Here is a 27,385-nt window from a genome sequence, read left to right on the forward strand (position 1 = left end):
TCAGCAAGCACCTCTTATTCTTATCCAGTCAATGACATTTGAAATTCTGTGAGCAAAAATTACTAATTAGATTTTCAGTACAAATTTGTTCTCTGAGCAGTACAAATAAGGCGTTTAAGATAACTATATTGCACTTCAATTACAAAAAGATTGATTTCTTTCAAACTAGTCTCACCCCTCTCTCATTTGCCCACAAGTGTCTCAGCAGAGGTCAGCTAGTTCTTTGCTTGCTGTTAATAGCATACAGCTCTTGCCTTCTGGTATAAATGTTTCTTTGTCATTGTCTACGTAACCCAGAGCTTTCTACTGAGATTTAGCTGTAAAGAGAAGGCAGCTCTATAGCTGCTGACAGAGCTTCTGTGTAAGGGATGGGCAGGAAGGTCCAGCAGCTGTTGGCAGGAAAAGAATGTGCCCAGTTCCTGTAGCAGACCAGCCTGGAGAAGAGGGGTTGGGGATTCTAGAATTATCTAGAGAAGGGTGGTTGAAAGCAGAGGACCAATGGTCTGAGAGAACTAAGGAGGGATGGGAACATCACCCTCCAAAAGACAGAGAATACCAGAGACAAGTTTATATCAACGGGTATAGTGAACCAGAAAAAAACTGGAAGCCCATGAGAGAAAGGATTCATTGGTACTCTGAAGAAGGACATTGTGGTAGGTGGGAGAAAGAATGTCCCTGTGGTAATGGTTTGGAGGGACTTCTGATGTAGGGCAGACGAGCTCTGACTGGCCTTGTTCCAGTGGAATGCCAAGACAAGAATCAGGATCTTTCTGCCTGAGTGCATAGGGGAAGTTGAGCAAGCAGGAAGGGCTTTCAAGCTCCAAGTCCAGACTTGCAAACCCTGCCCTGAGGAACTGGATTGGTTCTCAGAGCTCTCCCAAGCCTAGTTCTGCAAACCGCATCTTGAGGAAATGGATTGGTCAGGGCTCAGAAAAGGGGATTGCTGGGGAAAATGCATTTTTCACAGCAATCTGAGGACTAGAGAACCAAACTATGAGAACCTGAAAAAGACCTGTAAAGTCCCAGAAACTCTGCCTTGCCTTGAACTTTAGAAGAAAGCGCCTTGAATCTGTGAAGTCTTAAACCCCGACATCCTACCTTCTGTAGAGAGCCTAAAGGATCTCTTTTAAAGATTAATGTCCTATTATCATAGTAGAAATAGATGCATTGTGGGATTTAGCTCCCCCATGTGGGAGAATGGAATGGTACATCCCTAGAGTGTATAAACCCATGCTGCCGTCTTAGGATATGGACCTTTGATTAACCCTAGTAGGGGTAGCATGTCACTATACTGCCTTCTGTTTTATTTTTTTCAGGGGAAGATCCTTGAGGTTCCTTCTGAACCCCTTCCCCTATGGTACTTGCTGAATCTTGGTCTTGCCCTGGCCATCTATTGCTTTTCACTCTTTATGCTCCACTCCAAAGGGCCCTTCATGCATTCCAGGTACTTATCAATCTTTGCAATTTGATAGAAATATTTGCTACTGTTAGGATCAACCAGGTAGCTGGACTCTGACTGGAACAGGCATCCCCCATACCACATGTCTTATATCTTCTGTTCAACTTCTCTTTCTTTACAGTACTTGCCAAGTTTTGCTTTTGCCCTGGCATTTTGTTGTTTTGCACACCTGGTGCACCAATCCTTGGGCTTTTGATGCCATTCTTTCTTCTCCTGCCTCAGCTGTCGGGGCAAACCTTGGGGGTTTTACAGCTACTCTTCTTGCTACGTTGCTCTGCTCCTATGATTTCTGTTTTTAATCACCAGTGCCACTGCTGCTCCAAGATAGTAGTAGTATCTTAGGGTTCTTCCTGTGATGCTCTATCTGTCTATGAGGTTTCTACCAAATCCCCTTCCCCTATAGTACTTGCCGACTCTTGCTCATGCTTTGGCCATTCATTGCTTGGCATGCCTGCTGCATCACTACTCAGGCTTTTGATACCATTCTTTCTCCAGCTCAGCCCTCAAGGTACACCTTGGGGGTTTTAAGGCTACTTTTCTTACTGTATTGCTCTGCTTCAACCCTTTCAGATTTTAATAATCACTAGCACCAGTGCTGAGCCACTGTTCCAGCTGTCTATAAGTTTCCTTCCAAATTCCCTCTCCCTATGGTACATACCAACTGTTTCTCTTGCTTGGCCATCCCACCTAGGCATTTTTAACAGTTTCATGCTTTCTTGGACTTTTCTTCAAAATGTTCTCCTTTACGGTTTTGTGATTATTGTTCTAATCTGGTATTTAGCATTTAATGATTATAGCACATAAAAAGCCAAAGGCTGCAGAAATGCAGCAACCAGAACTACCAGGACCATGCTTCTCCATGATTACTGCTTTTGAGGTAATGGAAGCAGCATTTGTAAAAACTGATTCAGAAGATGAATCATGTCCTGGATTCTCTGAATCACAATACATTAAAAAGCTAGTGCTAAGGATCATTTAGTGCCTCTAGTCAATAGCATCTTAGCCTCTAGTGAAGAACAACTTCAAGCCCAAACAGCCAACATCTTCAGAAATGACATCAAGACTCCTCCAGATGCCTAGAGCTTTATACCAATTTGGTTGGTGTCCTTTGGAGACCTGGGGAGTTCTTGCCTCTCTAAGAGGTTGATTTGTACTTGTCATGATGCTTTAGGATCTTCATACCACTCTGAGTTACTTTCTAGGGATGTGAATCGTTTTAGGACGATTAAAATTATCGTCCGATAATTTTAATATCGTCTTAAACCGTTATGGAACACAATACAATAGAGATTCTAACGATTTATCGTTATAAATCGTTAGAATCATGAGCCGGCACACTAAAACCCCCTAAAACCCACCCCCGACCCTTTAAATTAAATCCCCCACCCTCCCGAACCCCCCCCAAATGACTTAAATAACCTGCGGGTCCAGCGGCGGTCCGGAACGGCAGCGGTCCGGAACGGGCTCCTGCTCCTGAATCTTGTTGTCTTCAGCCGGCGCCATTTTCCAAAATGGCGCCAAAAAATGGCGGCGGCCATAGACGAACACGATTGGACGGCAGGAGGTCCTTCCGGACCCCCGCTGGACTTTTGGAAAGTCTCGTGGGGGTCAGGAGGCCCCCCACAAGCTGGCCAAAAGTTCCTGGAGGTCCAGCGGGGGTCAGGGAGCGATTTCCCGCCGCGAATCGTTTTCGTACGGAAAATGGCGCCGGCAGGAGATCGACTGCAGGAGGTTGTTCAGCGAGGCGCCGGAACCCTCGCTGAACGACCTCCTGCAGTCGATCTCCTGCCGGCGCCATTTTCCGTATGAAAACGATTCGCGGCGGGAAATCGCTCCCTGACCCCCGCTGGACCTCCAGGAACTTTTGGCCAGCTTGTGGGGGGCCTCCTGACCCCCACGAGACTTGCCAAAAGTCCAGCGGGGGTCCGGAAGGACCTCCTGCCGTCCAATCGTGTTCGTCTATGGCCGCCGCCATTTTTCGGCGCCATTTTGGAAAATGGCGCCGGCTGAAGACAACAAGATTCAGGAGCAGGAGCCCGTTCCGGACCGCTGCCGTTCCAGACCGCCGCTGGACCCGCAGGTTATTTAAGTCATTTGGGGGGGGTTCGGGAGGGTGGGGGATTTAATTTAAAGGGTCGGGGGTGGGTTTTAGGGGGTTTTAATGTGCCGGTTTTGCGATTTTTCGATTTTTCGATTTTTCACGATATTTTACCCCCCCAAACGGCAACAATACGATTCCCTCCCCCTCCCAGCCGAAATCGATCGTTAAGACGATCGAGGACACGATTCACATCCCTATTACTTTCACCTTCTATCACTGCTTTGGGGGATTTTCTGCCTCTTATGATGCTTTGTTCTCCCTTCATGGTGCCATGCCACACTTGGTGCCACTTTGCCCCACTTTTGAAGCCTTGAGATGATCTGGCCAGTCTTGCTACTGTTTTCCTCCTCTGATGGTGCCTTGAAGAATTCCTGCCATTGCTGGTACCATTTACCCCCTTTGTGCTCCATGGTCTCTTTATGCCACTTTTAGTGCCATGTTTAGTGCTACAACAATTAGGGATGTGAATCGTTTTAGGACGATTAAAATTATCGTCCGATAATTTTAATATCGTCTTAAACCGTTATGGAACTCAATACAATAGAGATTCTAACGATTTATCGTTATAAATCGTTAGAATCGTGAGTCGGCACACTAAAACCCCCTAAAACCCACCCCCGACCCTTTAAATTAAATCCCCCACCCTCCCGAACCCCCCCCAAATGACTTAAATAACCTGCGGGTCCAGCGGCGGTCCGGAACGGCAGCGGTCCGGAACGGGCTCCTGCTCCTGAATCTTGTTGTCTTCAGCCCGCGCCATTTTCCAAAATGGCGCCGAAAAATGGCGGCGGCCATAGACGAACACGATTGGACGGCAGGAGGTCCTTCCGGACCCCCGCTGGACTTTTGGCAAGTCTCGTGGGGGTCAGGAGGCCCCCCACAAGCTGGCCAAAAGTTCCTGGAGGTCCAGCGGGGGTCAGGGAGCGATTTCCCGCCGCGAATCGTTTTCGTACGGAAAATGGCGCCGGCAGGAGATCGACTGCAGGAGGTTGTTCAGCGAGGCGCCGGAACCCTCGCTGAACGACCTCCTGCAGTCAATCTCCTGCCGGCGCCATTTTCCGTACAAAAACGATTCGTGGAGGGAAATCGCTCCCTGACCCCCGCTGGACCTCCAGGAACTTTTGGCCAGCTTGTGGGGGGCCTCCTGACCCCCACGAGACTTGCCAAAAGTCCAGCGGGGGTCCGGAAGGACCTCCTGCCGTCCAATCGTGTTCGTCTATGGCCGCCGCCATTTTTCGGCGCCATTTTGGAAAATGGCGCCGGCTGAAGACAACAAGATTCAGGAGCAGGAGCCCGTTCCGGACCGCTGCCGTTCCGGACTGCCGCTGGACCCGCAGGTTATTTAACTCATTTGGGGGGGGTTCGGGAGGGTGGGGGATTTAATTTAAAGGGTCGGGGGTGGGTTTTAGGGGGTTTTAATGTGCCGGTTTTGCGATTTTTAGATTTTTAGATTTTTCACGATTTTTCACGATATTTTACCACCCCAAACGGCAACAATACGATTCCCTCCCCCTCCCAGCCGAAATCGATCGTTAAGACGATCGAGGACACGATTCACATCCCTAACAACAATACACATCACAGTGAACTCTAAGATCCCAAAACAAAGGTCTTTTATCTGTACCAACAGTCCAGAATACCTACCTGAAGCACATAGGAGATCATGTATTTTCCATAGCAGGTCCAAAATTATGGAACTCACTACCAGAGTCATTAGGAATGATCTCAGAAAGAAAGATATTCCAATGTGAGCTAAAGATGTGGCTATAAATGCCTATTACTTATCTTAATCATATAGAATGCTGAGACAACATCAACAAAGACAAAGTCAATTTGAAGTGAAGAGAGATTGAAAGTATCTCATCACAATACCCCTTAGAATACATCACCTTATCCCTAGTTATAACATTAAGTACATAACCATAGACAGAATATAGCCCTACCCCTCCAGCTATAACTCTTAAGTACACAACTAAAGACTCACATGACGCTTCCCTGTACTCTACCAAAGTATGTGTTACATGAAAAGTGTTGTGGTCCCGGGCCATACCCCGGTCCCCCCTCCTAACTCGGAGCCGGTCCGAGATGCTGTGGCCTGATCCGGTCTACCTGGCTCCTGCCCGCTGCGCTTCCTCCTTAAGGGAGATGCCACCGATGCACTGCAGCTGGCCCCACCCCCATAGTGTGCGCACAGGGACTCAGTATTTAAAGGGGCCAGCGCAGGAAATGTAGCACAGGCTCGAGGATGATGTCAAGTGCTCTCAGGGATAAAACCCTGCAACTAGCTACACTCCTGGCCTTGCCACGAGGTTGTCTCCTTGGAGTGTGCTAGTTGCTGTTACTGTCTTGCTCTTCCTTCTGACTTCAGCTCGTCCACTGGCTTCTGACCGGCTCGTCTGCTGGCTTCTGACTTTGGCTCTTCCACTGGCTTTTGACCTCGGCTCGTCCACTGGCTCCTGACTTCAGCTTGTCTTCTGGTCTCCCACTCACTGCCTGCCTCGATTTCGAATCGTCTTCACTTTCTGCTGTCAGCCGCCTGCCCTGGATCCTGGTTTGTTCCTTCCTTCTACTCTTATTTGTCCAGACCACTCCATCCAGGAGGCCTCGCCTAAGTCCAAGTGGCTCGGGTCCTCACAAGTTCCTCCTGGGGGGACCTCGGGCTTCCAGTGGTGAAGTTCCGGTTGGCCTCCTGGTTCCAGCTTCTCCTCTCCCCTGCAGTCCTGGACTCTTCGGATACTCTCCCACAGGAGACCGTACGTAAGTCCAAGCGGCCCAGGTCCTCAAGGGCTTCTCCCAGGGGGATCTCGGGCTTCCAGTGATGAAGATTCGACTGGTCTCCTAGCTTGGACTGCCTCCCGGCTACAACCTCCACGGTGGGCCTTCCCACAGTGCAACATCATCATCAGTTCTAGCCGGCTCAAGGGTCCACGAATCCAACAAAATAAACATCTCATCATAGTAAATGTACTACCGAAGTATGTGTTACATCAAATATGCACTGACCAAGTATGTTATACCGAATACCTAAACATGAATACCTTAGTCTATGTTTCCCCATAGTATGTGTTGAACAAGAATATGAATATATGTTACTTATATAAACCATTGTGATCTTCACTTGGAACAACAGTATATAAAATAACTAAATAAACAAATAAAATAAATTTTGATATAGTTTTGATGCATTGGCATGCCTTCATCCTTCTGATGATGTTTACCCACCAGTTTCAATAGAAATAAATATAAAATCCCAAGTTGGGAGCCCAGAATATGCTGCATTGATTCCCCCACTGATGATAATGGCAAATGAATGAATGAATAAAATGAACAAACAATTTGTTTTTGTTATTTTAAAATAATTGAATGAATGGAGGTGCCCTATGAAATGAATGAACAAACTAAAATGATCATTTTTCCTCTGCATTTTAAATATTATAGTAGTCATGCCTTTTCAGCAATCGCCCCTTTTTTGTAGAACATTCTTCCTTGCGATATTAGATCACATTTTTTTTTAATGTTTTGCATATTTGTAAAGACCTGGCTATTCCCTAAAGGACTGTGATGGATTTTGGCTTCTTTGGGTAACTAAGAGGTATACTAAGTCTGGACTGTTATTGGTAGTTGCAAGCATAAAGTTGCAACCTATGTTTTATTTTATTTATTTATTTATTTATTTTATATATCGACATTCGATCTCAATCGAGATATCACACCGGTTTACATTCAGGTACTGTAGGTATTTTGTTGTTGATATCTTTGTTTTATTTTATTGATATTTCATTTTTTTTATGTTATATGAATTATGGTTCTATTGTTTTATGTTTTTACTGTAAAATACTTTTATAGTCTATTTGGCTGATTGTGCAGTATATAAATTTATTAAATACATAAAATATTAGGGATGTGAATCGTTTTTTGACGATTTAAAATATCGTCCGATATATTTTAAATTATCAAAAATCGTTAGGGCCACGATACAATACCAATTCCCCCGATTTATTGTCAAAAAATCGTAAATCGGGGGAAGGGGGAGGGCAGGAAAACCAGCACACTAAAACACCCTAAAACCCACCCCCGACCCTTTAAATTAAATCCCCCACCCCAAATGCCTTAAATTACCTGGGGGTCCAGCGGCGGTCTGGAACGGCCTCCTGCAATTGAATCGTGTTGTCTTCAGCCGGCGCCATTCTGCACCGCCATTTTGCAAAATGGCGGCGCAAAATGGCGGCAGTTTCAGCCGGGGTCCGGAACCCCCGCTGAACGACCTCCTGCAGTCGATCTCCTGCCGGCGCCATTTTCCGTACGGAAAACGATTCGCGGCAGGAAATCGCTCCCGGACCCCCGCTGGACCCCCAGGGACTTTTGGCCAGCTTGGGGGGGGGCCTCCTGACCCCCACAAGACTTGCCAAAAGTCCAGCGGGGGTCCGGAACGACCTCATGCAGTCGAATCGTGTTGGTCTATGGCCGCCGCCATTTTGTGCCGCCATTTTGCAAAATGGCAGCGCAGAATGGCGCCGGCTGAAGACAACACAATTCAATTGCAGGAGGCCGTTCCGGACCGCCGCTGGACCCCCAGGTAATTTAAGGCATTTGGGAGGGTGGGGGATTTAATTTAAAGGGTCAGGGGTGGGTTTTAGGGTGTTTTAGTGTGCCGGTTTTCCTGCCCTCCCCCTTCCCCCGATTTAGCTACAGACCACCGCTTAACCCCCAGGTAATTTAAGGCATTTGGGGGGGGTTCAGGAGGGTGGGGGATTTAATTTAAAGGGTTGGGGGTGGGTTTTAGGGTGTTTTAGTGTGCCGGATTTCCTGCCCTCCCCCTTTCCCCAATTTAGCTACGGACCGCCGCTGGACCCCCAGGTAATTTAAGGCATTGGGGGGGGGTTCGGGAGGGTGGGGGATTTAATTTAAAGGGTCGGGGGTGGGTTTTAGGGGGTTTTAGTGTGCCGGTTCACGATTTTAATGATTTTCACGATACTCTAAACACCCAAACGGCGACGATACGATTCCCTCCCCCTCCCAGCCAAAATCGATCGTTAAGACGATCGAGGACACGATTCACATCTCTATAAAATATGTCTGAACTTAGACAAACTGCTTGCAATATTGAGCCCCTAGATCTTTTGATTATCTTCTTTATTTATAGACATTTGATATTCCACTTTTTACTTTGAATGGCCTCAAGGCAGATTAGAACAAATTTAAAATTGCACAGCATGATTTTGTTGCATGCATAAATGACCCTTACCATGCCTATTAAGGTATATTAACTAGTCACCCAAATTAGATAATTATGATGAAGTAGAAGTTCTTTAAAAATATCTGATTTAAAGGTTGTAATTTTTAAATCTAATCAACAACAACAACAAACCTATGAATCTTCTTTAAAGGCAATGAGACATTAACAACCTGCTTATAATGTGAGTGTATTGTAATGCCTATTGTAAACATTATATTTCAGTGCCTTTCTATTGTCATTCTTTGTGAATTGAAAGCACAGTCTTGGCATTGTTAATGCAGTATTTTATATTTGAAATCATAGTTGTATAAAGTACATGATTTATTAAGTTTGGCAGTTGTGTTATTTAACTTTAATCACAAAGTTAAAAATATATACAAAGATGAAAAATGAATGCTGTATTGCTGTGGATAGCAATATAGTAGCTCTGGCTTGCAACATATTTCTTTTGTAATGGAAATAAGCTTAGTCATCTAGGTTTTGGCATATGAAAAACACATTTTTCATTTTTTAAAAGATGTTTATGGTGTAAGTACCATTAGTTAGGAATTTCAATTCTTCCCTATATTTTCTAATGTGGTTATCCTATCAAGGCACTGAAAGTTATTGTTATATAAACAATGCAGCCTGTGAATCCTAACTTCAAATGAGTGTAATAGGTTTCATAATAAATTGATCCCTTCTAGTCTATAATCTCCTCCCTCAATCTCTCTTCATTTCCTCTTCTCAAATACTTCAAATCTCTCCTCTGCCTCTCTCCTTAAGTCTTCCATCACCAGCTTTTCAATCTCTCCTTAACAAATCTCTGCCTTTCCTCAATCTTTATCTTTCTTCCACCCCTATCACCCCAGTAGATCTCTGTTCCTCCCCAATCTTCCCTGGTAGCGGGAACAAACATCAGCATTGGAAGCACTATGGAAGGAGGCTGTTCTGAAGCCTAGGGACAAACTGAGAAAAAAAAAATCACTGATCCTGAAATTTTCACCTCACCTTCAGCTGCTTTCTATTTGGAGAGGAAGTATGCACCACAAGGGTAGAGGAGGAAGGACTGGGGGGGGGGGGGGGGCACAGTCACAGGGAACATGTGTCTTTTGCTTTGTCCTTACACTGCTGCAGCTCTGCAATAGAAATGAGAGATAATGGAGTAGAAGATGTTTGAGAAAAACTGTACATCATTGCCAATATTTAATGCTTGGGGTGGTTTTTTATTTAAAAAAAATAAAATGTGCCCCTCCCCCCATACAAACCTGAAAAACTAATTTTCCTCGTAGTTCGGGGAAAATCAGTTTCAGGGTTCGGGGCCCCCGACCCACGACAAATTAGGCAATTTCGTTGAAACAGACCCACATGAGTGTCCAGCTGGTGGCTTTTGCTTGGCGCAGACAGTGCAGGAACCCACATAAGCATGTACATCTTTTTTCATGGTTGGCCACCAGTAATACCACTGTAACATGGCCAAAGTATGACTCTGGCCAGGATGGCCAGCCAGGCCGGAATCGTGTGCCCACTTCAATAGTTTCTTCCTTTGATTTATAGCCACAACCGTCTTTCCAACGGGTACAACATGAGTGGCTGCAAGAACCACCTTCCCGGGATCAATAATGTGATGGGGTTCATCAGGCACATCCTGAGGTGAGAAGGATCATGACAGGATATCAGCCCGGATGTTCTTCTCTCCCGGACAGTATTTCAAAAGGAAATCGAATCTGTTAAAGAACAGTGACCATCTAGCTTGACGGTGATTGAGTTTTTGTGCATGTCTGAGGTACTCCAAGATCTTGTGATCGGTGTACACTACTATCTTATGTTGTGTGCCATCCAGCCAAGGACGCCACTCCTCAAAGGCCAGCTTAATTGCGAGTAACTCTTTGTCTCTGATTCCGTAATTTCTTTCGGTGGGCGAGAACCGCCTTGAGAAGAAGGAGCATGGATGGAGCACATTGGATTTGCTGTACTGGCTCAAAACCGCTCCCATGCCGACATCCGATGTATCGACCTCGACGATGAATGGGCGATGTGGATCTGGATGGCGGAGGCACAGCTTTTTTTTAAAAGCCTTTTTGAGAGACAGGAAGACTGATATAGCTTCAGGAGACCAATTGGCAAGGTTGGCTCCCTTTCTGGTCATTGCAGTGAGAGGGACCGTCAATGATGAATAGTTCTTGATAAAGGAATGGTAGTAGTTTGTGAAGCCCAAGAAATGGCGCAGTGCCTTCAGGCCTGTAGGTTGGGGCCAATCTCGGATGCTTTCTAATTGCTTGGGGTCCATCTGAAACTCATTTTTTGAAACAATGTATCCCAGGAAGGGTACAGATTCCTTTTGGAACTCACACTTCTCGAGTTTCGCGTATAAGTGGTACTCCTGTTAGCGTCTTAAAACCTTCTTGACATCCTCTTGATGTGATTGTAGATCCTGGGAAAAGATCAGGATGTCATCAAGATATACTACTACACATTGATATAGTAAGTCCCGTAAGATGTCGTTCATCATATTATGAAAGACTGCAGTGCATTACTTAGTCCAAAGGGTATGACCAGATATTCGAAGTGTCCATTGTGGGTGTTAAAGGCTGTCTTCCATTTGTCACCTTCACTAATGCGCACCAAGTTGTAAGCTTCTTTGAGATCCAATTTAGAAAATATATTGACTCCCTGGAGTCTGTCAAATAGTTCGTAAATTAAGGGCAGGGGATACCGGTCCTTGATGGTAATTTCATTCAGACCCCTATAGTCAATGCAGGGACGTAAGGTGCCATCTTTTTTTTCCCACAAAAAAGAATCCTGCACCAGCCTGAGGTTTGGAGGGTCTGATAAAACCTTTTTTGAAGGTTCTCTTGTATATAGGAGGACATGGCCTTAGTCTCAGCTGCAGAAAGAGGGTAAATTCTCCCTTTTGAAGGCTCCGTATTGGGTTTCAGGTTTATAGCACAGTCGAAACCTCTGTGAGGTGGAAGTACATCTGTTGCTTGTTTAGACATCCTGGAAGGAGGCATATTGTGGAGGTAAACCTGGTAAAGATGGTGTGGTGGGCATGCATATTAGCGGTGAGACTTCCGCGAGACACTGGCCATGATAGCCAGGTCCCCACCAGGATAATTCCAGCATTGCCCAGTTAAATTGTGGCATATGATTTTGTAGCCAGGGCAGACCAAGTACCACCGGATGCATGGCCTTTTCCAATATGAAGAAAGAGATGGTTTCAGAGTGTAAAGCTCTGGTGCGCAGGCTGATAGCCTGGGTAATCAACGAAACCTCTCCAGGCAATGGTTCCCCGTGGATTGAAGGTAATAGCAATGGCTTAGCTATTGGTGTAGTAGGAATCCATAGATGCTCCGGAGTCTCAATGCGTGGATGAGACGATGGTGCAAGGAAGAGGGATTCAGTTTTGTTAGGATCTGGGGAACCTTTTGGGAAAGGGGGAGTCTCTTCCAAAGGGATGGGCTCCAACTTAACCAGGGTGGAACCAGACTGCTGGCGCTAACCTTTAAAAAGGAGATATAGCAGCTTTTAAACTAGAACAAAGGGGAAAGCTGACAGTCACTCAGCAGTGCATGGTTCAGAGAGAGGTATCTTCAAAGGATACTAATGATGCAATAGAATTAGGGCATCCCAACAGTGAGGTTCCAATAATAAGAAAAGTAGTCCAAGTGCCTGTAACTAAAAACTCACCTGAGCTAAAAAAATTCTAATGTATCACTATCAATTAAAGCAGAATAAAAATACAAACAAAAAACAAACTTTGAAATGTTTGTATGCTAATGTTGTGAACTAGACGGTGGACCCTTGGGCCGGCCTGGCGAAATAGAAGGCTCCGCTGAAGAAGGTAGGCTGGGAGGTGAAACCACGGCAGAGGCACAGGTGGAGTCTTCACCCTGAAGATCCGAGATCCCCCAGGAGGAGCCCGTGAGGATCCAGACCGCTGGGACTTAGGTGACGGCTGCAAGACTAGTGGAGAGGATGGAATCTTCACCCTAGAAGTCCAAGATCCCCCCAGGAGGAGCCCGTAGGGATCTGGACTGCTGGGACTTAGGTGACGGCAGTGAGAAGAGATGAAAAGATGGTCTAGAAGTCGAGGCAGGCGGCAGGCACGGAGAGTCGGAAGCAAGCCGGAGTCAGGAACCAGAGCAACAAACCAAGGGCCAGATCAGGAGCAGCCGAAACTGGCACGGGAACAGCAGGAGCGGATTCAGGAACAGCAGGAGTAGATTCAGGAACAGCAAGAACCAACACAGGGACAACAGGAATGCAACTAGACACTCTAACAGAGAGACCTTGTTGCAAGGCAGTTCCATGCAGGCAGATGCCGGCTTAAATACTTTGCCGGCATCTGACATCATCCAGGGGGCTGTCCAGCACTTCCGGGTGCTGGACCTTTAAAAAGTCCCTCTTCGCACATGCGCGTGCCTCAGAGGGGGCCGAGTCAGAATCGGGCCTCGGCGGCATCTCTCTCATGGAGACGCCACTGCAACGTGGCCCAGAAGGCCCGGAACACGGCAGTTCCCAATGTGGCCCTGAGCGGAGGAAACCAGGTAAGGACCCGATTGCTAGGTTAGCGACCGGGACTGCAACATGCTAATGCCAGAAGTCTAAGAAGTAAGATTGGAGAATTAGAATGTATAGCAGTGAATGATGACATAGACTTAATTGGCATCTCAGAGACATGGTAGAAGGAGGACAACCAATAGGACAATGCTATACCGGGGTACAAATTATATCACAATGACAGAGAGGAGCACCCAGGAGGTGGTGTGGCAGATTATGTCCGGGATGGCATAGAGTCCAACAGATTAAACATCCTGCATGAGACTAAATGCACAATTGAATTTTTATGGGTAGAAATCCCTTGAGTGTCGGGGAAGACTATAGTGATAGGAGTATACTACCGTCCAACTGGTCAAAATGGTGAGACTGACAGTGAAATGCTAAGAGAAATTATGGAAGCTAACCAAATTGGTAGTGCAGTAATAATGGGAGACTTCAATTACCCCAATATTGTCTGGGTAAATGTATCATCGGTACATGCTAGAGATATAAAGTTCCTGGATGGAATAAATGACATTTTTATGGAGCAATTGGTTCAGGAACTGACGAAAGAGGGAGCAATTTTAGATCTAATTCTCAGTGGAGCACAGGATTTGGTGAGAGAGGTAACGGAGTTGGGGTCACTTAGCAATAGTGATCATAATATGATCAAATTTGAATTAATGACTAGAAGGGGGACAGTAAGCAAATACACGGCTCTCATGCTAAACTTTCAAATGGGAAACTTTGATAAAATGAGAAAAATTGTTAGAAAAAAACTGAAAGGAACTGCTACAAAGGTAAAAAACATGTAAGAGGCATGGTCATTGTTAAAAAATACCATCCGAGAAGCACAGTCCAGATGTATTCCACACATAAAAAAGATGGAAAGAAGACAAAGCGATTACCGGCATGGTTCAAAGGGGAGGCGAAAGAGGCTATTTTAGCCAAAAAAGCTTCATTCAAAAATTGGAAGAAAGATCCAACATAAGAAAATAGGATAATGCATAAGCGTTGGCAAGTTAAATGTAAGACATTGATAAGACAGGCTAAGAGAGAATTTGAAAAGAAGTTGGCTATGGAGGCAAAAGCTCACAGTAAAAACTTTTTAAAATATATCTGAAGCAGAAAGATTGTGAGGGAGTCAGTTGGACCATTAGATGATCGAAGGGTTAAAGGGGCACTTAGAGAAGATAAGGCCATCATGAAAAGATTAAATGATGTCTTTGCTTCGGTGTTTACTGAATAGGATGTTGGGGAGGTACCTATACCGGAGAAGGTTTTCATGGGTAATGATTCAGATGGACTGAACCAGGTCACGGTGAACCTAGAAGATGTGGTAGGCCTGATTGACAAACTGAAGAGTAGTAAATCACCTGGACCAGATGGTATATACCCCAGAGTTCTGAAGGAACTAAAAAATGAAATTTCAGACATATTAGTAAAAATTTGTAACCTATCATTAAACTCATCCATTGTACCTGAAGACTGGACGATACCTAATGTAACCCCAATATTTAAAAAGGGCTCCAGGGGTGATTCGGGAAACTACAGACCAGTTAGCCTGACTTTAGTGCCAGGACAAATAGTGGAAAGTGTTCTAAATATCAAAATCACAGAACATATAGAAAGACATGGTTTAATGGAACAAAGTCAGTATGGCTTTACCCAAGGCAAGTCTTGCCTCACAAATTTGCTTCACTTTTTTGAAGGAGTCAATAAACATGTGGATAAAGGTGAACCAGTAGATGTAGTATACTTGGATTTTCAGAAGGTGTTTGACAAAGGTCCTCATGAGAGGCTTTTAGGAATAGTAAAAAGTCATGGGAGAGGTGGCACTGTCCTTTCGTGGATTACAAACTGGCTAAAAGACAGGAAACAGAGTAGGATTAAATGGTGAGACCGCACCTTGAATACTGCGTACAATTCTGGTCGCCACATCTCAAAAAAGATATAATTGCGATGAAGAAGGTACAGAGAAGGGTGACCAAAATGATAAGGGGAATGGAACAGCTCTCCTATGAGGAAAGAGTAAAGAGGTTAGGGCTTTTCAGCTTGGAGAAGAGACGGCTGAGGGGGGATATGATAGAGGTGTTTAAAATCATGAGAGGTCTAGAACAGGTAGATGTGAATCGGTTATTTACTCTTTCGGATAATAGAAAGACTAGGGGGCACTCCATGAAGTTAGCATGTGGCACATTTAAAACTTATCGGAAAAAGTTCTTTTTCACTCAATGCACAATTAAACTCTGGAATTTGTTGCTAGAGGATGTGGTTAGTGCAGTTAGTATAGCTGTGTTTAAAAAAGGATTGGATACGTTCTTGGAGGAGAAGTCCATTACCTGCTATTAATTAAGTTGACTTAGAAAATAGCCACTGCTATTACTAGCAACAGTAACATGGGATAGACTTAGTTTTTGAGTACTTTCCAGGTTCTCATGGCCTGGATTGACCACTGTTGGAAACAGGATGCTGGGCTTGATTGACCCTTGGTCTGACCCAGTATGGCATGTTCTTATGTTTTTAAGATGAAATTTTCTTCGGTACCGGAGTCTATGAGGGCAAGAGTCTGAAACTCAAGGCTTCCGCAGAGGAGTGAGACTGGTAGAGACAATAGAGGAGTTGGAGCAGTGAGGCCTAGGAGGAGTCCTCTTGAGGATCCTAGGCCTGTCAGTTTCCCGGACAGATGGGATAGGTTTAGATAGCGTGGCCTGGTTGGCCACAGTACATGCATAACCCCATGGGTCTGCGGAATCATCTTTCTTTAGAAGTTAAATGACTTCTTCCTAATTGCAAAGGCTAAGGGTGCAGAGGGTAGACTTGAGGTAATTGGCACAGTTTTAGGACGGTTAGCTCCCGGGATGGGCTTCCAAGGACTCTTAGCCTCTTGAGTCCGGTCTTGAATCTGGCGGTCTATTCTCCCATATATGGTAACAAATACAAGAGACTATTATCCACTCTTATACTAATTATTCAAAATACCAATACAAAAAACAAAAAAACTCTGAACAGTATTGTATCACATTCCAATTATTTTATTTTAAAAAACTATGTACCGGACCGATATGGCATCTGTATAAATTAATGTTTCACACAAACACCCACTTACACCAACCGTGTATTCCAGTACACCACTCTGTCAACAACAACAATTCAACCAATGTACTGGTATATATTATACAGCACACTGTCATCGACAAACTTTTGTTAGACCCTCTATTCACGAGCAGGCATATATAATTCCATCTCGTTTGTCATAAGGGGTCTCATTACTTTAATTGCGAATCACACCTATATTTTGTTTGCTTCAAATTTTTCAAATTTTCCTTAAAAATATCCTCACAAAAATTCATGGGGGAAACTCCCAACCAATAGAGTCACACGGATAATATTTATGCTGATACTATCCACGATGAATAGGTCCCAAACGTCCCAACATGGCCATGTTTTGGACCGAAGTCCTGCTTCAGGGGAATAGCTCGAAATCAGGAAACCAATTCAATGGAAACAATCCATCTTTTACTCAAAGAAGTTCCATCAAAAGTGGCGATTTAGTCCGTGCATATCCTTTCCTAATTGTGGGCTGAATTTCAACCTGCCTGATTTAACAATGGCGACAAAATGGAACCTTTTATGTACCTCTTCCGGAAACACACTTTGGTTCACTCCTCTTCCGGGAACACGCTCTGGTGCCCTACTCATTCATGAAGCTGGTACCAAGTTCTCCATCACGTCCTCACAAGACTGTCACAGCAGTATGAATACAAACCGGACTGTGCCAAGTCCTTCATCATGTCCTAGCAAGGCACTGGAGATATGAATTGGGGGGGGGGGAGGGGGGTTTGCTTGAGGAGGAGTAGACTTTGGTTTAAAGGGAAAGGGTTTGGGAAGGGGATTGGGCATCACCATATGATCATAAATTTTCTTTTATACATTTTCTCTTTCTTGACCACCTCAATAGGCAATGGGGGGGGGGGAGGGGGGTCTACCAGACCCACAAGGGTGATTTGTCAGATGAGAAAGGGGTTAATTTGAGTTGCTTTTAGTCTTTTAATTTCAGCATAGAGGCATCAGGATGTGCATTATTTACGATTTCTGAGCTGCAGCTAACGTTTTGGCAAGTAATGTGATTTGTGTTATTTTGGGCAAACTGTGTGATTCGATTTGCATAGAATTAGCTAATAATAAACTGTTTTGCATTTGAAAATTGTATGCATGTAAAGAACCTCATTTCACGCAATATTGCTTTGATAAAGATATACTGCACAATAAGAACGTAAGAACATGCCATACTGGGTCAGACCAAGGGTCCATCAAGCCCAGCATCCTGTTTCTAACAGTGGCCAATCCAGGCCATAAGAACCTGGAAAGTACCCAAAAACTAAGTCTATTCCATGTTACCGTTGCTAGTAATAGCAGTGGCTATTTTCTAAGTCAACTTAATTAATAACAGGTAATGGACTTCTCCAAGAACTTCTCCAATCCTTTTTTAAACACAGCTATACTAACTGCATTAACCACATCCTCTGGCAACAAATTCCAGAGTTTAATTGTGCATTGAGTAAAAAAAACTTTCTCCGATTAGTTTTAAATGTGCCACATGCTAACTTCATGGAGTGCCCCCTAGTCTTTCTATTATCCGAAAGAGTAAATAACCGATTCACATCTACCTGTTCTAGACCTCTCATGATTTTAAACACCTCTATCATATCCCCCCTCAGCCGTCTCTTCTCCAAGCTGAAAAGTCCTCTTTAGTCTTTCCTCATAGGGTAGCTGTTCCATTCCCCTAATCATTTTGATAGCCCTTCTCTGTACCTTCTCCATCGCAATTATATCTTTTTTGAGATGTGGCGACCAGAATTGTACACAGTATTCAAGGTGCGGTCTCACCATGGAGCAATATAGAGGCATTATGACATTTTCCGTTTTATTCACCATTCCCTTTCTAATAATTCCCAACATTCTGTTTGCTTATCTGACTGCCGCAGCACACTGAACTGACGATTTCAATGTGTTATCCACTATGACGCCTAGATCTCTTTCTTGGGTGGTAGCACCTAATATTGAATAAATAATGTTTTTCAAGAAATAAATGCTATTTTTCACATTATATGCCTTTTACATCTTAGTATATACCCCTTAGATTATAAACCCTTTGGGTCAGGGAAATACCTACTATACCTGAAATACCTATTGTACCTGAAACATAACCAACATGAGGTTGGTTTTAGAAGGGTAAATAATCAAATTCAAACTCCAAATCCTAAACTATCAAACAGTTCATCAACTCTGGGTATAGGGTCAAATTTTTCCATTTAATTACTGGAAATCATTACAAAACCACACTGTTCCATAAGGTTAGGCTACCAATATGATAGAGCATGAAGATTCACTGACTAATTCTTCAATGATCCATGCTTCTGATAATGTATATATTTATTGCTTTACTTCCTCCCATTTCACTTATGAAATCTTATATGATTTCAGCTTTTCTTTTATCCTTCCAAGTTTCTCAGAGAACACATCTCTACTTGGTTTTTCAAGAAATGTCTATTTTGATTTATCATCTCTTGTGCCTTGTGAGCTTGGCTGAAGTTGAGCTCTTCAGAAATATATAGCCCAGAGTCTGTCCCTCTTTTGTTTACTGAGACTATTGTTACCATATATCCCTTCCTGTCCTTCTTTGATTGTAAGATATTTACAATATATGTCAAATCTGTTCCTGTTTTCTTTGGGCTGGTTGCTTAACTTTATAGTTCACTTCTTCTGACTGACCTTTAATTTCATATGAACTTTGTCAATGAGCTAATCATTTGTTTCCAACAGCAGATATTAGAATCATCATGAAATCTCCTGGTTCAAATGTTCTCCAGCTTGTTTGTTGGATGCTGCATAGCTTGAGCTTTATCTAAGTATGCCTTAACAACAGGGATTACACATGCAATCTGCTCTTACTTTTGAGCAATGTGCCAAATGGCATTCTGTCACTGAGTTTGTTGTTGTTCCAAGATCTCTTTAGTGATATCTAATATGCAACTTGGTTGCCACTCATGCAACGACTCAAATGGAAAAATCCTGCCAAATCCTAGGGTGCCTCCAGGAGACAAAATAATAAATAAGGGAGGTGAGTGTCCTAGTTTCCCCCATCTTGAGTCACCACATTCTTCAATATGCTTTTAAGGGTACAATTAAATATTTCAGGAAGCCATCTGTCTGTGGGAGACATACAGCTGTTAGGAAACAAATCATTGTACTGCAGAATCATCACAGTCTTTTTATGTTACTAAAGAACTAAGAGCTACTCCAAAGTCTCTCCCTGACTATTGTCAAGACTATATAAAATATCAGGGGGGGTTTGTATGAAACAGAGTCTGGTCACTTTTCTTTTCCTTCCACAGTTACCCTATTTATCTTGATTACTTCACTTGATTACTTTACCCTTACTGATCTGAGATATTTATGCGGATAGTCACAATTTCCTATGACACTCATTAGCTCATACCCACTTCCATCATATTGGTTATCTAAATTACCCTGCTTTCCTTCTTTAGACATGGGAAACTGATTCTCCAATGTACCCTAAATTTAAGAACATAAGAACATAAGAAATTGCCATGCTGGGACAGACCAAGGGTCCATCAAGCCCAGCATCCTGTTTCCAACAGAGGCCAAAAACCAGGCCACAAGAACCTGGCAATTACCCAAACACTAAGAAGAACCCATGCTACTGATGCAATTAATAGCAGTGGCTATTCCCTAAGTATAATTGATTAATAGCCATTAATGGACTATTTCCACACACAAAGCTTCGGTATCACCCTTTGACAGCTAAACTTCACATTGGAGACATGTGAATCCATGTAACCCCCTTCACATCTTCAGATTCAGCAATTTTACAGACTTTGTCTACTTTTTACTATCACTTCTGTCTGACCTTTCCTAATTCTTGTAAAGAATGTGACCTTCAGTTTAGAACCTATTTCAGAGGAGGCTCCTATAACAGAGTTAGCCAGCTCTGGTCCTCAAGAGCCATAAACAGGCTTAGTTTTCAAGATATCTATAATAAATATCATGGGATAGATTTGCATAAAAGGAGGCATTACATACAAATCTATCTCTTGCATATTCATTGTAGATATCCTGGAAATCAGGCCTGTTTGTGGCTCTTGTGGACTGGAGTTGACCATCCTTGTCCTATAATGTAAAATATCTTTCTACTAAAGCAATCCTTGTAATTAGTGGAATTATTTTCCTCTTCCTTTCCTCACAAAGTATTAAGTAACCTTTATAAAAAGTGGCCTAAGAGCATATCCACTATTTGTGAAAAGTTATTAGTTGCTGAGATTAGCCATTTCCTGGTGAAGTGAATGAGGTCAAACAATTTTGATCTCACTGCTCAGTTCTCATAAAACCTCCAAGTATGAAAGCATTGCACCCTTACAGTAATAATAATTACTCCAGTTGAGACCAATACCTCTGCTTGTAATCAATAGCATCTTCAAGATTGTGTTATGCCTTTTATATATCTCCAGTCAGAAAAGGTGGATTAATCTCAAAGGTGAGAATGTTTGCTTCAACATCATCTTCATTTTGTAACAAATTTCTAGCTCTGATCAGTCAGGAACCATTATCTTCTTTCCCTGAATTGGCTGGACTAAACTGGCCCAAGTACTTTGACTATGTGCCATTTGTTTCAGAAGCAGCAGATTCATCTCATGGGGTATTTCCAAATGAGTCAGTTTTTGTGTATTCAGGAATGACAGGAATGAACCTCACTCATAAGGCAAGGTATGTTGGATTTGATTTCAATCTCTCAAGTTTATTGTTAATGTCATTTTAAATATTTGCATGGTCCCAAAAATACCCTCCTTCTGGAGTTCATAGGATGTAATATGTACAGACAACATATCAAGGTATGCTTGGAAGTTAGTTACAGGTAGTTTCCTGTGATATGGCTTGCATCAGTGTTTTCAGCAGGTCTTCCATCTCCTGTCAGGCATATAAAAATAGGGAAGAAATCACAGCCCTTAGTACTATCCCAAGTACTTTTACCAATTTTCCCCAATTAATCAGACACATAGTAATTCCTCCTTAGATTTTAGTTTTATATTTGGTTCATTTATTATTTATGACATATTGATATTATGAAGGTTATTTATTTTGCAAATGTCTATTTTATTTTCTTATTAATTTATGTTTGTTCTAATTGATTTTTATCCTTATATTGTTTTTATTGTACACCACTTTAATATTTTTTTGAACTGCTATATAGTAAGTAATAAATGAAACTAAAAAAAATAATCAATCAGCACTTTGGCCCAGTGTAACCCTACTTACTTTTTAGTGGTGTTTCAATTAACTATTCAATTAATGGTTTATATTTCATATGATCTAAATGTTCACAATTAGCCACAGTGGGAGACAGTGTAGAAGTTGCTGGAGTGTGTATATTGAAGTTGTATAAAGGGAGAGATCTATTTGTATAAATTTTGGAAGGTCTGTGAAGCTGTTGAGAAAATCTTCATTAAATTGGACCATCAAGCTGCTAATAACCAAGTTGTGTAAACTCCTTTGTAGAGCCTTCTTTAGCTCCTAAGCAGGACCATATTTTAAACTTTTGATTAGTGCACTAAAGAGAACCAAGTGCAACAGGAGCGTGTACTGTAGACTTAATCATAGAATATGTCAAATACGACACTTCTCACAACTACTACACAAAGAGGTTAGGCTGAGGAAGTTAAGCACAGTTGCACATATTTTTAGTAACTGGTTCAGTAAAGTTAATCATTTGTAAAATCAGTCCAATTGCTCTCTGGTTGACTATTGAATTTTATAAGTGTTTGCTGCAATAATATAGAGGCAGTACTAGACCTCATTCTAGAGCATGTTACCTCTACTGGAGTAAATTGAACATCCTGGGCCACAGCAAGAGACAGAGAAAGAACACCCAAAATTTGTCAAAATAAATATTTTTATAACTTGAGCAGAAACCACAGGGTTATCATTGCACCACAGATCCATCATGACAAGGGTCCCATTTACATCATGATACATTAAACAAGAAGAAACAATGGGTAGGAAATATATTTTCAATTTCATTTCTTGTAGTGAGACAATACTACGCCCATGCACGCTTACCAGAACTACAGGGTAAAATAAGCAACCAAATTCTCCAAATGTGTCCATGCAATATGTTGATTCATTGTTTCACTGCTAGGAACTACTAACAATCTCACTTTTCCCACCACTCTAATCGGGTACATTCCAGATCTCCATTTCTGCAATCATTTGGCTCACTAGAGTCAATCTGGGGTGTCCAAGGAACACTTCATTCACAACATCAGATGCTTAACAGTGTAATTTTAATCCTAAACAGATATGAACCAGCAAAAATTCTAACACAGTGCATAGCAGAAATGGAAACAAAAACATCCTTCTCCAGCCAGTTTCCTAGTTTAACATTATCCTGTATCAAGCTCCAGGGCTCATGACTCAACTGTTACTATAAACCAATATTTTCCCCAGACTTATCTTTCACTAAAAAGCCTCCAGTCTACTGCTCACAGCTTCTCCCCTCACTATCCTGGCTGTGTCCTTGATCTAAATGTTACCTCCTTATGGCAGAGACCTTTTCCTGCTCTCTTGGCTGAGGTTGGTAGGATGTTAGATATTTCCATATTGCAAGGTCTCTAGATGGAACTTCGCAGGGTGTACAATTTAATGCCTTCTTCTCAACTGTACAGAAATGGGGTCCAGAACCACACAGAAAAGTCTCCCAGGGCAAGAAGGAGAAGCAGGAATACATTTAGGAACAATATTCTGAGGGCTCTGAAATGAACAGCTTCTAATAGATTTAATATTTTTATTTTTACTAAAATGAACAGGGGGTTAAGATTTGCAATAAACAAAGTAAAACATATAAAACAGGGATTTAAATCCTCCCTGCTAGGCGCCGCTTCCTCCTTTCTCCACGCGGCGACCGAAGACCTGCGCGACCGGCGCCGGAGCCCCACCGGGGGAAGGTCAGGTCAGTGTTCGGCCTCCCCACCCGGGGGACCCCGACGCCAGCCGCGATCGCTGAGGCCCAATCCGGCGAACGCGAGAAAAACTGAAAACATTAAAAAACAGGGAAACGCGATAAGGCCCGCCCCCAACTGAGACCGGCGACCAACCAGAGAGAGCCCGGCAGGGATTTAAATCCTACCTGCTAGGCGCCGCGCGCCGAGCGTCGCGCGCCGAAGGTGCGCGACAAAGGGGCCTGCCCCTTTGTTTCGCCCCTTCGTTTCGATCCTCGCTTCCCCGAGCGGCATCACAATTTTACCGCACCAGAGCTCTTCCAGCGTCCATCTTGTTCACGTTCTTCCAGCTTCCAGCCACTTCAGCATCCAGTCCAGCCACTCCAACATCCAGTCCAGCCACTCCAGCATTCAGTCCAGCCACTCCAACATCCAGTCCAGCCACTCCAGCTTCCAGTCCAGCCACTCCAGCATCCAGTCCAGCCACTTCAGCTTCCAACTTCCAGTCTAGCCACTCCAGCTTCCAGTCCAGCCACTCCAGCATCCAGTCCAGCCAATCCAGCTTCCAGTCCAGCCACTCCAGCTTCCAGCATCCAGTCCAGCCACTCCAGCTTCCAGTCCAGCCACTCCAGCATCCAGTCCAGCCACTCCAACATCCAGTCCAGCCACTCTAGCATCCAGTCCAGCCTCTCCAGCATCCAGCATCCAGTCCAGCTGCATCCAGTCCAGCCGCTCCAGCTTCCACTCCAGCAATCTAAGAAGAATGTCTCCATCCTTTCCAATCCCAATCCTCCCACACTGTCCACCTACCAAAGGACATTCAACTCGACACGCCCATTACCATAACCTTAAATCCCTCTCTCCAATCGTGATCACTCCCATTACCCAACTGCTAGGCCTCACACTATTTACGTTAACACTATTCAATGCACAATCCCTAACTAAGAAATCAGTAATACTAAACGACTATCTCATCGATGTGAAACCGGACATATGCGCAATTACTGAGACATGGCTCAAACCTTCAGACACTGCAATAATCAACCAATTACCCACAGAGACATACAACTTCTTCTCCATCCCACGTCAGGGAAAAAAAAAAGGAGGAGGAATCCTCCTAGCTACAAAAAAGGACCTCAGATTCACTCAACACTCCTCCAATACCGACTCGAAACTCGAATTTGGCTTCTTCTCGTCAGACAAACTCCAAATTTTACTTCTCTACGCTCCTCCAGGTTTACTGGAAACAGAAGCATCTCCTCTGGTCGAACTAACTACTTCCCTTATCAATCTAGATGCCCCAGCGATAATCTTAGGTGACTTCAACCTGCACGTCGACAACTCCACATTATCACCCAACTGCGAAGCCTTACTCACAGCATACTCCGCTCTAGGTTTCACTCAACTAGTTAACAAACCCACACACAAAGCCGGACACACGTTAGACCTTATCTTCGTTGGGTGCTGGACCAGTTTGATTGCTGGACCAGCAATCAAACTGGTCCAGCACCCCACCTGCACGAAGGTACCATGGTCAGATCACTCCCTCATAACTTCCTCATTCTCAATAAAAGATACCAGTCCACCTCGCATACCCTCACATTGCTTCACTTTCAGGAAAACATGCACCACAGAAGATCTTAGCAATCACTTATTATGACATCTCACCCAAGTAGACTTCACCAATCCGAACTCAGCGCTTCGATCTTGGAACAACATCACGGAATCGATAGCCAACAAGCTATGCCCCCTAACAACAAAAAAACCTCACCCCAACTCGTCCAAAAGACAACCATGGTTTACCCTAGAGCTAAGAAAGCTCAAACTATTGCTAAGACAAAATGAGGCTAAATGGCGTAAAAACCCATGCACCATCACTCTATCTACCTATAAATCTACTCTTCACCAATACAAATCGAATACATTAAGATCCAAGAGGAACTACTACGCATCCAAGATCCACCACCTAATCTTCGACGCTAAAGCCCTCTTTAGCTTCGTCTCTAACCTCACTCAATTAAACCCATCAGAAATCGCTCTCAACCAAGCCAAATCTAAAGCGGAAGAACTAGCGCTATTTTTCAATAACAAAATCAGCAAACTTCTAACTCAGCTGCCCCCTAACACCACATCTACTTCAACACCACCTCAGACCGCCTTCAAAAAAACCCGCTTAGAAGAACTGGAACTCACTTCTTCCATTGAGATCCAAGGTATTCTACGGAATATGAAACCATCTTCTCACCCTTCGGACCACATCCCCTTGAAATTGCTTCTATCAATTCCTGACTCCATCTCCAAATCCCTGTCAGACATCATAAATTGCTCAATAACACAAGGATCTTACCCAGATGACCTAAAATTGGCCTCTCTCAAACCATTACTCAAGAAACCTAATCTAGATCCTAATGACCCAAACAACTACCGACCGATCACCAGCCTCCCCTTCATAGCTAAGATTATGGAGAAACTGGTGAACACCCGTCTCTCAAACTACATTGAAGAAAACAACCTCCTATTCCCATCACAATACGGTTTCCGCAAAACACTAAGCACGGAGTCCCTCCTCATTTCCTTAACAGATCACCTCATCCTGGGCCTCGATAAAGGTCAAGCCTTCTTACTGATCCTACTGGACCTTTCTTCAGCCTTTGACACCGTCAATCATTCCTTACTCATTCACCAGTTAGCCTCCATAGGTATCTCAGGCACAGCACTATCTTGGTTCATATCATTTCTCAGCAATAGAGGATATAAGGTCAAGATACAGAACAAAGAATCCTCTCAACATCCGTCGTCAGTAGGAGTCCCACAGGGGTCCTCCCTGTCTCCTACTTTATTTAACATTTACCTTATACCGTTATGCCAACTTCTCACCGACCTCAACCTCAAACACTTCCTTTACGCGGACGATATACAGGTCCTGATACCCATTAAGGATTCCTTCGCAAAAACTCTGGCTTACTGGGATACATGCCTTCAAAAAATTAAACTCCTCCTCACCAGCCTAAACCTGGTATTAAATTCCGGCAAAACTGAACTCCTGCTCATCGCCTCAGAAAATAGTACCATCACCTCTGCACAACAAACCACGCCAACAATCACACAAGTGAGAGACCTAGGAGTCCTAATTGATAATCGCCTGAATTTCAAAGCCACCATTAACAAAACCACCAAAGACTGTTTCTACCAACTACAAGTGCTGAAAAGAATTAGACCTCTTTTCCATGCCCAAGATTTCAGAACCATTCTACAAGCAATCATTTTTTCAAAATTAGACTATTGTAACACCATCCTACTCGGCCTTCCTGCTTCATACACCAAACCGCTTCAGATGGTGCAAAATGCAGCTGCACGAATTCTGACAAATACCAGGAGAAGGGACCACATAACCCCGATTCTAAAGAGCCTCCATTGGCTACCTATACACTTTAGAATAATATACAAGGCCATTCTTACCACATACAAAATCATCCACCAACTGGCTCCCATTGACCTACAGATCCCTCTCCAACTACACAATTCGTCAAGACCGACAAGAGATGCATACAAGGGATCGCTACAGGTACCACCGTCCAAATCTACTAGACACTGCACACTAAGAGACCGGGCTTTCTCTACAGCCATTCCACCGTTATGGAACTCCATCCCCTCAAATCTCAGAACAGAACCATGCATCTCAACCTTCAAAAAAAGACTAAAGACCTGGATATTCATACAAGCTTTCCCGGACGCCAACATGGTCAACTAACCTCCAACTACACCTTGATTAACCATATTTTCTATCGTTTACCTGTGTGAATTAATAACCTGTCCTTTCTCTTCCTTCTCAGCCAAGTTCGTATCACCCTGTTATATGTAACTGCCTTTTCAGCACCATTGTTATAGTTATGTTTACTATGCACCCCTGTTCTATGTGAACCAGCATGATGTGACTGCTGTCTCGAATGCCGGTATATAAAAATCTGAAATAAATAAATAAATAAATATTCAAGTTCTTTCAACCTGTAGTTTTGGAAAAATACTTTAAAAAAAAACTTGTTCTTTTTCTA

Source organism: Rhinatrema bivittatum, chromosome 3, assembly GCF_901001135.1.
Source record: "Rhinatrema bivittatum chromosome 3, aRhiBiv1.1, whole genome shotgun sequence".
Classification (NCBI taxonomy): domain Eukaryota; kingdom Metazoa; phylum Chordata; class Amphibia; order Gymnophiona; family Rhinatrematidae; genus Rhinatrema; species Rhinatrema bivittatum.